Below are 17,267 nucleotides of genomic sequence, written 5' to 3' on the forward strand. Positions count from 1 at the left end.
CGCGCACCGGTATGAATGCCCGTGCAGCAGTGAGTATTTTAGTTTAATTTTAAAATTAGCGCCTTTCGGGAGGCGGATTGCTTGAATTTATTTGACAAAAGCACAATGTTGTATTTTATTGCGACTGTAAACAAGTATAAGTTAACACTTTGCAGTTTGAATGATGTCCTGTAAATGACGGAGTATGTTTTTATGTGTCCACTGTTCAATCGCACCCGCACCCGCGCCCGTGCCACACACACACACACACACACACACACACACACACACACACACACATTCCAGCATTGCAATCTTGACATCGCAGCCTGTTCATTATAGCCTTAATAAAATATAATAATAAAATAGTCAACCTAGCATATAAAAATTACACTGCTCTGTTTAAATAGTCAGTAGTACAATTTGTACCATTCACGGTAAGCACCGCTCCACTGTGATGTTTCAAGCACATTTTTGCGCGTGTGAAGAGGATGATTTTTTCCGTTGATATTGGAACACGAGTGAAGAACAAAGCCTATAATAAAGAATAGTTTAGCATCCAAATACATCGCAAATGTTGAAACATTTTGATTCTAATGAGAGGGTTACGTGAGCCCAACACTGTTTACTTTCATTTTTATTTTTACATTAAATTTAAAGGATTTGTTGTGGAATATTTTGAGTGTATCATAAAATCAGAATAAGGTAAGTCAAGTAATATTTTCTGTCTTTTATATATTTATATATATATATATATAAATATAGCTGCGAGCAGCGATGAAGGGCCAAAAGCCGGCGGTACCGCCACCCCGGTGCCTTTGCGGTGCCACCGGCTTGGGCCCGTAATCGCTGCTCGCAGCTATATTTATTATTATTATTCTTATTTTTCTGTCAACCTTTCGGGCACTTTTGGGGCCTTTAACATGCTCGAAAACTCTTGAAATTTTGCACACAGGTCAGAACCTGCGGCCATCAGGGCCGGGCTGAAGCTGGTACCCGGGCGTGGCAGGGGGGCTCAACAGCGCCCCCTTGAACGGGGTCCGAAAACTTGGTCCATAAATCAGACACGCTTGCATGTAATAATATGAAACTCAATACACATATAGATCTCATCGGGCCAAACAACTTTCGTACTTTTACTTTTTACGCCAGCCCAACAGGAAGTCGGCTATTATGGGTTGTTTGGAAACGCATGCTGTGGAATTTAATGTACTCCTCCTAGGGAACTCATCCATTCGCCTCCAAACTCAGTCAGCATGAAGTCAAGACATTGAGGATGCTAAATTGCGGACGGATTTTTGATATCTCGAACGGTTTGGCCGTGGCGAGGACACAAATTTATGGCGAATAATGGAAACAGGAAGTGTGTTATAACTTCTGCATACATTAACTGATCTTGATTAAACTTCAGCAGTGTGTTCGTTGTAAGAGGCCGATCACATGGATGTGACTATTGTGAGTCAAAGTTATAGCGCCACCAACTGGCAGCAGGAAGTGTGTCACTTTCAAAATGCTTTGAAATCACCCTCTTATTTTTACCCGATTTGCTTCAAACTTTATGTGTATAATGTAGACACACGGCAGATGTAGACCTGTGAAAGGTTTATTGATATCTTAAATACTGTTGCCGTGGCAACGCATCAAACTTTAATATTCTTTTCAGATGCTTTTGAGACTCTTAACATACTTGAAATTGGATGAAACTCGACAGACACATCACATTTATTATCCAGTAGACATGTGCAAAGTTTCAGAAACGGGCGTGGTGAGGGGCTCAGTAGCGCCACCTTTAGTCAAAAATGGGAGCTTAGTTTTAAGTAGAGTCACAAAAATCGTTATGTATATTGTTCTCATCAAGCCGGACAACTTTCTAATTTATAGTCATAAGCTGTGACCAACAGGAAGTGAGATATTTTGGTTTGAATGTGATTTTTTGGAGAATTCTCTCCCTCTCTCTCTCTGCCTCTGCGTCTCTGTGTGTGTGAGGGGTGGGGGGATTTGTCTTTTGAGTGAGATTTGTTTAAAATTCCTGTTTTTCAAGGTTTCAGGGTCTTTTGGGGCCTTTAACGTGCTCGAAAACTCTTGAAACTTTGCACACAGGTCAGAACCCGCGGCCATCAGGGCCGGGCTGAAGCTGGTACCCGGGCGTGGCAGGGGGGCTCAACAGCGCCCCCTGGAACGGGATCCGAACACTTGTCCATAAATCAAACACACTTGCATGTAATGATATGAAACTCGGTACACATATAGATCTCATCGGGCCGAACAACTTTCGTGCTCTAAATTTTATGCCAGCCCAACAGGAAGTCAGCAATTATGGGTTGTTTGGAGAACGCTTGCTGTGGAATTTGAAACACTTCTCCTAGAGAATTAATTAAATCGCCACCAAACTCGGTGTGCATGAAGTCAAGACATTGAGGATGCTAAATTGCGGACGGATTTTTGATATCTCAAACGGTTTGGCCGTGGCGAGGACACGAATTTATGGCGAGAAAAGAGAAACACGAAGTGTTATAACTTCTGCACACATTAACTGATCTTGATGAAACTTCAGCAGTGTGTTCGTGGTAAGAGGCCGATCAGATGGATGTGACTATTGTGAGTCAAAGTTATAGCGCCACCAACTGGCAGCAGGAAGTGTGTCACTTTCAAAATGTTTTTGACAAAAGTGGGGGGGTTAGTTTTACCCACAATTACAAAAATCAGTACGTATATTGGTCTCATCGAGCCGGACAACTTTCTAATTGACAGTTATTAGCTACGACCAACAGGGAGTCAGATATTTTGGTCTGAATATGGATTTTTTGTTAAATCAGCCTCTGAGTTTTTAGTTACTCCTCCTAAAAGGTTTATTTTATTCCCACCAAACTTTTTCAACATGATAAAAATATATTAATGATGCTAAATTGTAAACGGATATTGAATATCTCAAACGGTTTTGCTATGGCGAGGGATTAAATTAATGTCAAAAAGGAAGCAGGAAACATCTCATAACTTCTAAAAATGTAATTATACACCATGTATTTTTATATAAAAATATTAGAACTAAACCTATTTAGGGCCCAAGCCCTGAAAGGGCGAAGGCCCTATTGTTTTCGGTAGGATTATTAGGGCCCGAGCACCGATGGTGTGAGGACCCTCTTGGAATTGCTCTGTTTATTATTATTAGGGCCCGAGCACCGATGGTGTGAGGACCCTCTTGGAATTGCTCTGTTTATTATTATTATTATTATTCTTCTCCGCATTGAATTGCATTTTTGAGGGCCTAAACATGCGCGAAAACTCACGAAACTTTGCACACGCGTCAGAACTGGCGAAAATTTACATCTGATATAGGTTTCAGAATTGGACGGGGCAAAATGGCTCGATAGCGCCACCTATAAAAGTTCAACGGAGTGCGCCTCCTGCAACGTTCCACGTACGTGCACGAAATTCGGTACATACGTGTAATGACCTAATACCTACAAAAAAGTCTCTTGGAGCATAGCCCTAAACACAACAGGAAGTCAGCCATTTTGAACTTCCTCTCAGATTTTTGTGCAGTTTTTGCCATTTTCAGGCCTCGTACTTTAACGAACTCCTCCTACAGTTTTAATCTGATCATCTTCAAATTTGGTGAGTGTAATCTTAAGGCCTTTGCGACGTTAAATTGCGAAGATCTTGAGTTTTCGTCGAAGGGCGGGTCCTCGGCGGCCTTACAAATTTCGATGTTTCGCCATGAAACAGGAAGTTGCTGTAACTCAGGCATGGAATGTCCAATCTCCCCCAAACTTCACACTTTTGATAAGCGTTCTGTCCTGAACACATGACCATGCTTATATTCAGTTACAGTCATAGCGCCACCTGCTGGCAACAGGAAGTGACATGTTTAACACTGTTATGGACTCCTAATAACATATAAAAAAGTGCCAGCAAGTGCTAAACATGCTAACAACATGCTACAAACATGCTAAAACATGCTAGCAAACTCTTAGCTAAGTGCTAAAGCATGCTATTATTGCAATTAAATAGGAATTTGCTGTAACTCAGGCATGGAATGTCCAATCTGCCCCAAACTTCACACATTTGATAAGAATCATGGCCTGAACACATGTCTATGCTCAAATTCAGTTATAGTAATAGCGCCACCTACTGGCAACAGGAAGTGACATGTTTAACACTTTGATGCCGTTCTAGCAACATGTTAAAAATGCCATTGAGTTCTAAACATGCTAGAAACATGTTAAAACATGCTAACAATGCTTAGCTAAGTGCTAAAGAATGCTAATTCAATGAAACATGACTTTGTTGTTACTCAAGAAGGCAATGTCCAATTTGCACCAAACTTCACACGTTTGATAAGAGTTCTGTCCTGAACACACATCCATGGTCATATTCAGTTATAGTCATAACGCCACCTACTGGCAACAGAAACTGACATGGTTAACACATTAATGCAGTACTAACCACATAATTATTGTGTACTAAGCATGCTAGAAACAGACTAAACATGCTAGCAACACTTAGCTGAGTCATGAAGCATGCTATTATCACCATTATACAAAACATTTTGTAACTGATTTTGACATACTCTTACTATATATACCTCCTTAAATGTACATTTCCCAACCATGCTCTGTCTTCCTAAAGCCACCGAGTGTTGATGGCACGGGTGCGAGGGCCCTTTCATCGCTGCTTGCAGCTTTAATTATTATTATTCTTCTCCGCATTGAATTGCATTTTTGAGGGCCTAAACATGCGCGAAAACTCACGAAACTTTGCACACGCGTCAGAACTGGCGAAAATTTACATCTGATATAGGTTTCAGAATTGGACGGGGCAAAATGGCTCGATAGCGCCACCTATAAAAGTTCAACGGAGTGCGCCTCCTGCAACGTTCCACGTACGTGCACGAAATTCGGTACATACGTGTAATGACCTAATACCTACAAAAAAGTCTCTTGGAGCATAGCCCTAAACACAACAGGAAGTCAGCCATTTTGAACTTCCTCTCAGATTTTTGTGCAGTTTTTGCCATTTTCAGGCCTCGTACTTTAACGAACTCCTCCTACAGTTTTAATCTGATCATCTTCAAATTTGGTGAGTGTAATCTTAAGGCCTTTGCGACGTTAAATTGCGAAGATCTTGAGTTTTCGTCGAAGGGCGGGTCCTCGGCGGCCTTACAAATTTCGATGTTTCGCCATGAAACAGGAAGTTGCTGTAACTCAGGCATGGAATGTCCAATCTCCCCCAAACTTCACACGTTTGATAAGAGTTCTGTCCTGAACACATGGCCATGCTCATATTCAGTTATAGTCATAGCGCCACCTGCTGGCAACAGGAAGTGACATGTTTAACACTGTTATGGACTCCTAATAACATATAAAAAAGTGCCAGCAAGTGCGAAACATGCTAACAACATACTAGAAGCATGCTAAAACATGCTAGCAAACTCTTAGCTAAGTGCTAAAGCATGCTATTATTGCAATTAAATAGGAATTTGCTGTAACTCAGGCATGGAATGTCCAATCTGCCCCAAACTTCACACTTTTGATAAGCGTTCTGTCCTGAACACATCTACATGATAATATTCAGTTATAGTAATAGCGCCACCTACTGGCAACAGGAAGTGTCATGTTTAACACGTTGATGCCATTCTAGCAACATGTTAAAAATGCCATTGAGGTCTAAACATGCTAGAAACATGTTAAAACATGCTAGCAATACTTAGCTAAGTGCTAAAGCATGCTAATTCAATGAAACAGGATGTTGTTGTTACTCAAGAAGGCAATGTCCAATATGCGCCAAACTTCACACTTTTAATAAACGTTCTGTCCTGAACACATGACCATGCTCATATTCAGTTACAGTCATAGTGCCACCTGCTGGCAACAGGAAGTGACATGTTAAACACTGTTGTGGACATATAAAAACATATAAAAAAAGTGCCAGCAAGTGCTAAACATGCTAACAACATACTAGAAACATGCTAAAACATGCTAGCAAACACTTAGCTAAGTGCTAAAGCATGCTATTGCTGCAATTAAATAGGAATTTGCTGTAACACAGGCATGGAATGTCCAATCTGCCCCAAACTTCACACGTTTGATAAGAGTCATGGCCTGAACACATCTACATGAGAATATTCAGTTATAGTAATAGCGCCACCTGCTGTCAACAGGAAGTGACATGTTTAACACTGTTGTGGTCTCCTAATAACATATATAAAAGAGCCAGCAAGTGCTAAACAGGTTAGCAACATACTAGAAACATGCTAGCAAACACTTAGCTAAGTGATAAAGCATGCTATTACTGCAATTAAATAGGAATTTGCTGTAACTCAGGCATGGAACGTCCAATCTGCCCCAAACTTCACATGTTTGATAAGAATCATGGCCTGAACGCATGCCTATGCTCAAATTCAGTTATAGTAATAGCGCCACCTACTGGCAACAGGAAGTGACATGTTTAACACGTTGATGCCGTTCTAGCAACATGTTAAAAATGCCATTGAGTTCTAAACATGCTAGAAACATATTAAAACATGCTAGCAATACTTAGCTAAGTGCTAAAGCATGCTAATTCAATGAAACAGGACTTTGTTGTTACTCAAGAAGGCAATGTACAATCTACCCCAAACGTCACACGTTTGATAAGAGTTATCTCTTGAACACATGTCCATGCTCATATTTAGTTATAGTCATAGCGCCACCTGCTGGCAACAGGAAGTGACGTTTAACACTGTTCTTGACTCCTAATAACATATAAAAAAATGCCAGTAGGTGCTAAACATCCTACCAACATACTAGAGACATGCTAAAACATAATAGCAAACACTTAGCTAAGTGCTAAAGAATGATATTACTGCAATTAAATATGAATTTGCTGTAACTCAGGCATGGAATGTCCAATCTGCCCCAAACTTCACACTTTTGATAAGCGTTCTGTCCTGAACACATGACCATGCTTATATTCAGTTACAGTCATAGCGCCACCTGCTGGCAACAGGAAGTGACATGTTTAACACTGTTGTGGACTCCTAATAACATATAAAAAAGTGCCAGCAAGTGTTAAACATGCTAACAACATACTAGAAACATGCTAAAACATGCTAGCAAACTCTTAGCCAAGTGCTAAAGCATGCTATTATTGCAATTAAATAGGAATTTGCTGTAACTCAGGCATGGAATGTCCAATCTGCCCCAAACTTCACACTTTTGATAAGAGTCATGGCCTGAACACATCTACATGAGAATGTTCAGTTATAGTAATAGCGCCACCAACTGGCAACAGGAAGTGACATGTTTAACACGTTGATGCCGTTCTAGCAACATGTTAAAACATGCTAACAATGCTTAGCTAAGTTCTAAAGAATGCTAATTCAATGAAACATGACTTTGTTGTTACTCAAGAAGGCAATGTCCAATTTGCACCAAACTTCACATGTTTGATAAGAGTTCTGTCCTGAACACACATCCATGCTCATATTCAGTTATAGTCATAACGCCACCTACTGGCAACAGAAACTGACATGGTTAACACAGTAATGCAGTACTAACCACATAATTATTGTGTACTAAGCATGCTAGAAACAGACTGAACATGCTAGCAACACTTAGCTGAGTCATGAAGCATGCTATTATCACCATTATACAAAACATTTTGTAACTGACTTTGACATACTCTTACTATATATACCTCCTTAAATGTACATTTCCCAACCATGCTCTGCCTTCCTAAAGCCACCGAGTGTTGATGGCACGGGTGCGAGGGCCCTTTCATCGCTGCTTGCAGCTTTAATTAGGGCCCGAGCACCGATGGTGTGAGGACCCTCTTGGAATTGCTCTGTTTATTAGGGCCCGAGCACCGATGGTGTGAGGACCCTCTTGGAATTGCTCTGTTTATTATTATTAGGGCCCGAGCACCGATGGTGAGAGGACCCTATTGTTTTTGCTCCGTTTATTATTATTCTTCTTCTCCAAAGTGAATCGCTTTTTAGAGGGCCTAAACATGCTCGAAAACTCATGAAACTTTGCACACGCTTCAGAAGTGGTGAAAATTTACGTGTGATATGGTTTTCAGAATTGGGGGGGGCAAATTCGGTAAATTATTGCCCCCACATTTTGCCCCGGCTCCTGGTTTCACGTACAGGTATGAAATTTGGTACATACATGTAATGACCCAATACCTACAGAAAAGTCTCTTGGAGCATAGCCCTAAACACAACAGGAAGTGAGCTATTTTGAACTTCCTCCTGGATTTTGGGCATTTTTCGTAATTTCCTGATGTTGTACTTTAACGAACTCCTCCTACAGATTTGATCTGATACTCTTCAAATTTGGTGAGTGTAATCTTAAGGCCTTTGTGACGTTAAATTGCGAAGATCTAGAGTTTTCGTCGAAGGGTGTGCCCTCGGCGGCCTGACAAACATCTATCTATAAATTACAGGAACGTCTGTCTGTCTGTCTGTCTGTGTGTGTGTGTGTCTGTTCCTCGCATATCTCTCGAACCGTTAGTCCGATTGATTTCAAACTCGACAGGTGTCTTGCCACGGGCACGAGTAAGTGCAGTGCCAAGTTTGACATTGTTTGGATGAGAAATGCAAAAGATATCGTTAAATATATCATTTTTAGAAGGTTGTGGTTTAAAAATAAACATTCTGACATTAGAGAGTTGTATCGGTCAAAGAAGCCCCAAGAAGGCTGTGGTTTAAAAATAAACATTCTGACATAAACACTCAGTCAGCTACACTGTTTACTTCTGAATATTATAGTTTGGTTCCCGAACGTGATAAATCCATCTATCTATAAATTACAGAAACGTCCGTCTGTCTGTCTGTGTGTTATTCGCATATCTCTCGAATGTGAGATAACCACTAAATGTGTGAAAACCACTATTTTCTGTTTCAAACTTTCACATAGCATCTTTAGGTTATAACAACATTGAAAATCAAAATCTGGATTTGAATTTTTTAAGATTTATTATAAAAACGGATTATTTTTTCCCAAAAATGCAATAAATTCATGACTTTTTTTTTTTTTTTTTAAATGCTATTAATCCATTGAATCAATATAAAGTTATTTTTGATCATATTGCCATCGCAAGAAATATCTCCTGAACTTTTTTGACGGCGATCAGCTCACAAAAACTGATTTTGCACGGGCACTTTGCACTGCTCCCTGAATCGAGGTGCTTATTCATTTGTGGATGTAAACTGAATCTGTAAGTCAGCTATGCTGTTAGTGTTTACTTCTGAATATTATATTTCATTCTGGTGCGCTTAACGTTGTCGCTACTGTGTAATAGTAGCCTATGCTATTCACCAACTAAACATATCCTATTCAATGCGTTCACAGTCTCTTTCACGGGCATCATTTGTAGTTGCCTATTCACAAACTGTTTGCTCAAGCATAGCGTTTTCTCGGAGTTCACTGTGTGCTTTTTACCATGCACAAATAAAAATGTCACTGAACTTTTGCTGTGTAATTGTAACAATGAGCACACACCAAACCAACAATTACTAAAAACACACACAAAAACTGATTTTGCACGGGCATTTTTTGCACTAGTTCACCCAATTTCGGCCTTTTGGTGATATATGCATGATCAGATAAGTTCAATATTAATGTTGCTTGCAGTTCTGATGTTGCTAGGCAACCACAGACAGCCTGCAGTAACTCAGGCATACAATTTTCAATCTGCCACAAACTTCACATGTTTGATAAGAGTCCTGTCCTGAACACATGCCAATGCTCATTATGATTATAGCAATAGCACCACCTGCTGGTAGCAGGAAGTGTGGCAAATACAAAACGTGCTCGAAAAATCATGAAACTTTGCACACGCTTCAGAAGTGGTGACAATTTACGTGTGATGTGGTTTTAAAAATTGGGTGGGGCAAAATGGCTTACTTATTGCCCCTACATTTTGCCCCGGCTCGACGTTTCACGTACAGGTATGAAATTTGGTACACACATGTAAAGACCCAATACCTACAAAAAAGTCTCTTGGAGCATAGCCCTAAACACAACAGGAAGTCAGTTATTTTGAACTTCCTGTCAGATTTTGGGCAGTTTTTGCCATTTCCTGATGTTGTACTTTAACAAACTCCTACAGTTTTGATCTGATCCTCTTCAAATTTGGTGAGTGTAATCTTAAGGCCTTTCCTAAAGGTGCCGGGTGGCGGTGGCAGGGGTGCGAGGGCCCTTTTCATCGCTGCTTGCAGCTTTAATTATTATTATTATTATTCTTCTTCTCCGCATTTAATTGCATTTTTGAGGGCCTAAACATGCTCGAAAACTCACGAAACTTTGCACACGCGTCAGAACTGGCGAAAATTTACATCTGATATAGGTTTCAGAATTGGACGGGGCAAAATGGCTCGATAGCGCCACCTATAAAAGTTCAACGGAGTGCGCCTCCCGCAACGTTCCACGTACGTGCACGAAATTCGGTACATACATGTAATGACCTAATACCTACAAAAAAGTCTCTTGGAGCATAGCCCTAAACACAACAGGAAGTCAGCCATTTTGAACTTCCTCTCAGATTTTTGTGCAGTTTTTGCCATTTTCAGGCCTCGTACTTTAACGAACTCCTCCTACAGTTTTAATCTGATCATCTTCAAATTTGGTGAGTGTAATCTTAAGGCCTTTGCGACGTTAAATTGCGAAGATCTTGAGTTTTCGTCAAAGGGCGGGTCCTCGGCGGCCTGACAAATTTCGATGTTTCGCCATGAAACAGGAAGTTGCTGTAACTCAGGCATGGAATGTCCAATCTGCCCCAAACTTCACACTTTTGATAAGCGTTCTGTCCTGAACACATGACCATGCTCATATTCAGTTACAGTCATAGCGCCACCTGCTGGCAACAGGAAGTGACATGTTTAACACTGATATGGACTCCTAATAACATATAAAAAAGTGCCAGCAAGTGCTAAACATGCTAACAACATAATAGAAGCATGCTAAAACATGCTAGCAAACTCTTAGCTAAGTGCTAAAGCATGCTATTATTGCAATTAAATAGGAATTTGCTGTAACTCAGGCATGGAATGTCCAATCTGCCCCAAACTTCACACTTTTGATAAGCGTTCTGTCCTGAACACATCTACATGAGAAAATTCAGTTATAGTAATAGCGCCACCTACTGGTAACAGGAAGTGACATGTTTAACACTCTTGTGGTCTCCTAATAACATATAAAAAAGAGCCAACAAGTGCTAAACAGGTTAGCAACATACTAGAAACATGCTAGCAAACACTTAGCTAAGTGCTAAAGCATGCTATTACTGCAATTAAATAGGAATTTGCTGTAACTCAGGCATGTAATGTCCAATCTGCCCCAAACTTCACACATTTGATAAGAATCATGGCCTGAACACATGTCTATGCTCAAATTCAGTTATAGTAATAGCACCACCTACTGGCAACAGGAAGTGACATGTTTAACACTTTGATGCCGTTCTAGCAACATGTTAAAAATGCCATTGAGTTCTATACATGCTAGAAACATGTTAAAACATGCTAGCAGTACTTAGCTAAGTGCTAAACCATGCTAATTCAATGAAACAGGACTTTGTTGTTACTCAAGAAGGCAATGTACAATCTACCCCAAACTTCACACGTTTGATAAGAGTTATCTCTTGAACACATGTCCATGCTCATATTTAGTTATAGTCATAGCGCCACCTGCTGGCAACAGGAAGTGACGTTTAACACTGTTCTTGACTCCTAATAACATATAAAAAAATGCAAGTAGGTGCTAAACATCCTACCAACATACTAGAGACATAATAAAACATACTAGCAAACACTTAGCTAAGTGCTAAAGAATGATATTACTGCAATTAAATATGAATTTGCTGTAACTCAGGCAAGGAATGTCCAATCTGCCCCAAACTTCACACTTTTGATAAGCGTTCTGTCCTGAACACATGATCATGCTTACAGTCATAGCGCCACCTGCTGGCAGCAGGAAGTGACATGTTTAACACTGTTATGGACTCCTAATAACATATAAAAAAGTGCCAGCAAGTGCTAAACATGCTAACAACATACTAGAAACATGCTAAAACATGCTAGCAAACTCTTAGCTAAGTGCTAAAGCATGCTATTATTGCAATTAAATAGGAATTTGCTGTAATTCAGGCATGGAATGTCCAATCTGCCCCAAACTTCACACATTTGATAAGAATCATGGCCTGAACACATGTCTATGCTCAAATTCAGTTATAGTAATAGCGCCACCTACTGGCAACAGGAAGTGACATGTTTAACACTTTTATGCCGTTCTAGCAACATGTTAAAAATGCCATTGAGTTCTAAACATGCTAGAAACATGTTAAAACATGCTAACAATGCTTAGCTAAGTGCTAAAGAATGTTAATTCAATGAAACATGACTTTGTTGTTACTCAAGAAGGCAATGTCCAATTTGCACCAAACTTCACACGTTTGATAAGAGTTCTGTCCTGAACACACATCCATGCTCATATTCAGTTATAGCCATAACGCCACCTACTGGCAACAGAAACTGACATGGTTAACACCGTAATGCAGTACTAACCACATAATTATTGTGTACTAAGCATGCTAGAAACAGACTAAACATGCTAGCAACACTTAGCTGAGTCATGAAGCATGCTATTATCACCATTATACAAAACATTTTGTAACTGACTTTGACATACTCTTACTATATATACCTCCTTAAATGTACATTTCCCAACCATGCTCTGTCTTCCTAAAGCCACCGAGTGTTGATGGCACGGGTGCGAGGGCCCTTTCATCGCTGCTTGCAGCTTTAATTATTATTATTATTATTCTTCTCCGCATTGAATTGCATTTTTGAGGGCCTAAACATGCGCGAAAACTCACGAAACTTTGCACACGCGTCAGAACTGGCGAAAATTTACATCTGATATAGGTTTCAGAATTGGACGGGGCAAAATGGCTCGATAGCGCCACCTATAAAAGTTCAACGGAGTGCGCCTCCCGCAACGTTCCACGTACGTGCACGAAATTCGGTACATACGTGTAATGACCTAATACCTACAAAAAAGTCTCTTGGAGCATAGCCCTAAACACAACAGGAAGTCAGCCATTTTGAACTTCCTCTCAGATTTTTGTGCAGTTTTTGCCATTTTCAGGCCTCGTACTTTAACGAACTCCTCCTACAGTTTTAATCTGATCATCTTCAAATTTGGTGAGTGTAATCTTAAGGCCTTTGCGACGTTAAATTGCGAAGATCTTGAGTTTTCGTCGAAGGGCGGGTCCTCGGCGGCCTTACAAATTTCGATGTTTCGCCATGAAACAGGAAGTTGCTGTAACTCAGGCATGGAATGTCCAATCTCCCCCAAACTTCACATGTTTGATAAGAGTTCTGTCCTGAACACATGGCCATGCTCATATTCAGTTATAGTCATAGCGCCACCTGCTGGCAACAGGAAGTGACATGTTTAACACTGTTATGGACTCCTAATAACATATAAAAAAGTGCCAGCAAGTGCGAAACATGCTAACAACATACTAGAAGCATGCTAAAACATGCTAGCAAACTCTTAGCTAAGTGCTAAAGCATGCTATTATTGCAATTAAATAGGAATTTGCTGTAACTCAGGCATGGAATGTCCAATCTGCCCCAAACTTCACACTTTTGATAAGCGTTCTGTCCTGAACACATCTACATGATAATATTCAGTTATAGTAATAGCGCCACCTACTGGCAACAGGAAGTGTCATGTTTAACACGTTGATGCCATTCTAGCAACATGTTAAAAATGCCATTGAGGTCTAAACATGCTAGAAACATGTTAAAACATGCTAGCAATACTTAGCTAAGTGCTAAAGCATGCTAATTCAATGAAACAGGATGTTGTTGTTACTCAAGAAGGCAATGTCCAATATGCGCCAAACTTCACACTTTTAATAAACGTTCTGTCCTGAACACATGACCATGCTCATATTCAGTTACAGTCATAGTGCCACCTGCTGGCAACAGGAAGTGACATGTTAAACACTGTTGTGGACATATAAAAACATATAAAAAAAGTGCCAGCAAGTGCTAAACATGCTAACAACATACTAGAAACTAGAGCCCGACCGATATATCGGCAGGCCGATATTATCGGCCGATATTAGGCATTTTCAAAACTATCGGTATCGGCATTTATAACGGCCGATAAATAAATATTTCAAAAATAAAATAAAAACGGACGAAACACCCTTCAACCATGTTATGAGTGTTGGCGTTGTATAGTTAGTCCACCAGAGGGTACTCTACACCGTCCCTGTTGGCAACACTCGTGTATAACGCGCCACACATTCTGCAACCTGCTGATCCAGCCAGAGTCGGGCAGAGAGAACCGCGAGTGAGATCATCGGTGAAGTGTGTTCATGGTGAGTTGGTAACGACTCACTAGACATACGTTGCTTGAATAACAATTAAAAGAACATCCCTATCAGTTCTCTTAACTCAAATAAGGATGACAAAATTCGTGACTCATGTCCAGTTTTGCTGCGGTTAAATAAGCCGAGAGTGAAGCGGAACAACGCGACGTAGGCTATATTCACATAAAATGTTAACACTGCAGTTCACAAAAGTTCATAATGTGCATGTGCTTTAATGCTTTGTCGGTTAAACATTTAATTTTAAATGCTGATGCGCTGTTCTAACGTGTGCGTTTCTCAGCGCGTACATGTGAAGCTCACATGCACTAAAAGCCTTTCTACCAGCGCCTGGATACTGGACTAAGTTATCTTTCGAGTATTATTGTGCTAATACTGTTAAATACACACAATATTTACATAAACAAAGTCGGTTGTCTAAAGTGAAGGCAAAATTGAGAGAAAATCTGTTTGTCAAATGCGTGTACATTAGACGTGTCGTGCTCAGCTTTTAAAGAGACAGTAGCAATTGTAAACACATTGCCTCTTGTCCTTAAAGGGATAGTTCACCCAATAATAAAAATGATCTCATTATTTACAGGCACTCTAATGTTGTTCCAACTGTATTAATTTCCTTCTAATATTTTTCTAATATTAATAGTTTGAAGAATGTGGGTATGATAACCAAACAGTAACCAAACAGTAGCTGGTCCCCATTGACTTCCAAAGGAGAAAAATATACTATGGAAGTCACTGGGGTACATCAACTGTTTGGTTACCCACATTCATCCAAATAACTTATTTTCAACAGAAGAAAAAAACAACTTGAGAGAGTAAATTATGACTATTTGAATTTGTTGTCAATTTTAATGTGAAATTGTTGTTTTTGTTCAAAGGACTAAACGTTTAGTCTTAAAAAAAAATCTTAAGTTTGTATTTTTATACATTTTATTTATCAGAACTTTAATATATTTTGATGTTCTTCTGTTCTGTTGTGACAATAAAAGAAACAAGTTTCTTTTTAAAATGCATTATCATATTATTTTAGTTAAAACTCATAAATAACTACAAATAACTAATGTTAGGGAAATTTGTTAATGTTTTGTTGCGCGTTTCTGAAAAAAAAATAAAAAATATCGTCCGATATATCGGAATATCGGATTTTAAAACCAACAAATATTTGTACCGGTATCGGCCTTCAAAATCCTTTATCGGTCGGGCTCTAGTACCCATCAAAAGTTTGTACACACCAATTGTAAAGTGTGTCCAAACTTACTGTACTATAATACACATAAATAATATTGCTACTGTATTATAATATACACATAAATAATATCGGCCGATATATCGGTATCTGGCTTTTTTTTATCGGTATCGGCATCGGCGCCCAAAAATCCATATCGGTCGGGCTCTACTAGAAACATGCTAAAACATGCTAGCAAACACTTAGCTAAGTGCTAAAGCATGCAAATGCTGCAATTAAATAGGAATTTGCTGTAACACAGGCATGGAATGTCCAATCTGCCCCAAATTTCACACGTTTGATAAGAGTCATGGCCTGAACACATCTACATGAGAATATTCAGTTATAGTAATAGCGCCACCTGCTGTCAACAGGAAGTGACATGTTTAACACTGTTGTGGTCTCCTAATAACATATAAAAAAGAGCCAGCAAGTGCTAAACAGGTTAGCAACATACTAGAAACATGCTAGCAAACACTTAGTTAAGTGCTAAAGCATGCTATTACTGCAATTAAATAGGAATTTGCTGTAACTCAGGCATGGAATGTCCAATCTGCCCTAAACTTCACACGTTTGATAAGAATCATGGCCTGAACACATGTCTATGCTCAAATTCAGTTATAGTAATAGCGCCACCTACTGGCAACAGGAAGTGACATGTTTAACACGTTGATGCCGTTCTAGCAACATGTTAAAAATGCCATTGAGTTCTAAACATGCTAGAAACATATTAAAACATGCTAGCAATACTTAGCTAAGTGCTAAAGCATGCTAATTCAATGAAACAGGACTTTGTTGTTACTCAAGAAGGCAATGTACAATCTACCCCAAACTTCACACGTTTGATAAGAGTTATCTCTTGAACACATGTCCATGCTCATATTTAGTTATAGTCATAGCGCCACCTGCTGGCAACAGGAAGTGACGTTTAACACTGTTCTTGACTCCTAATAACATATAAAAAATGCCAGTAGGTGCTAAACATCCTACCAACATACTATAGACATGCTAAAACATACTAGCAAACACTTAGCTAAGTGCTAAAGAATGATATTACTGCAATTAAATATGAATTTGCTGTAACTCAAATGTCCAATCTGCCCCAAACTTCACACTTTTGATAAGCGTTCTGTCCTGAACACATGACCATGCTTATATTCAGTTACAGTCATAGCGCCACCTGCTGGCAACAGGAAGTGACATGTTTAACACTGTTATGGACTCCTAATAACATATAAAAAAGTGCCAGCAAGTGTTAAACATGCTAACAACATACTAGAAACATGCTAGCAAACTCTTAGCTAAGTGCTAAAGCATGCTATTATTGCAATTAAATAGGAATTTGCTGTAACTCAGGCATGGAATGTCCAATCTGCCCCAAACTTCACACTTTTGATAAGAGTCATGGCCTGAACACATCTACATGAGAATGTTCAGTTATAGTAATAGCGCCACCTACTGGCAACAGGAAGTGACATGTTTAACATGTTGATGCCGTTCTAGCAACATGTTAAAAATGCCATTGATTTCTAAACATGCTAGAAACATGTTAAAACATGCTAACAATGTTTAGCTAAGTGCTAAAGAATGCTAATTCAATGAAACATGACTTTGTTGTTACTCAAGAAGGCAATGTCCAATTTGCACCAAACTTCACACGTTTGATAAGAGTTCTGTCCTG

Source organism: Squalius cephalus, assembly GCF_949319135.1.
Source record: "Squalius cephalus genome assembly, chromosome: 6".
NCBI classification, from domain to species: Eukaryota; Metazoa; Chordata; class Actinopteri; order Cypriniformes; family Leuciscidae; genus Squalius; species Squalius cephalus.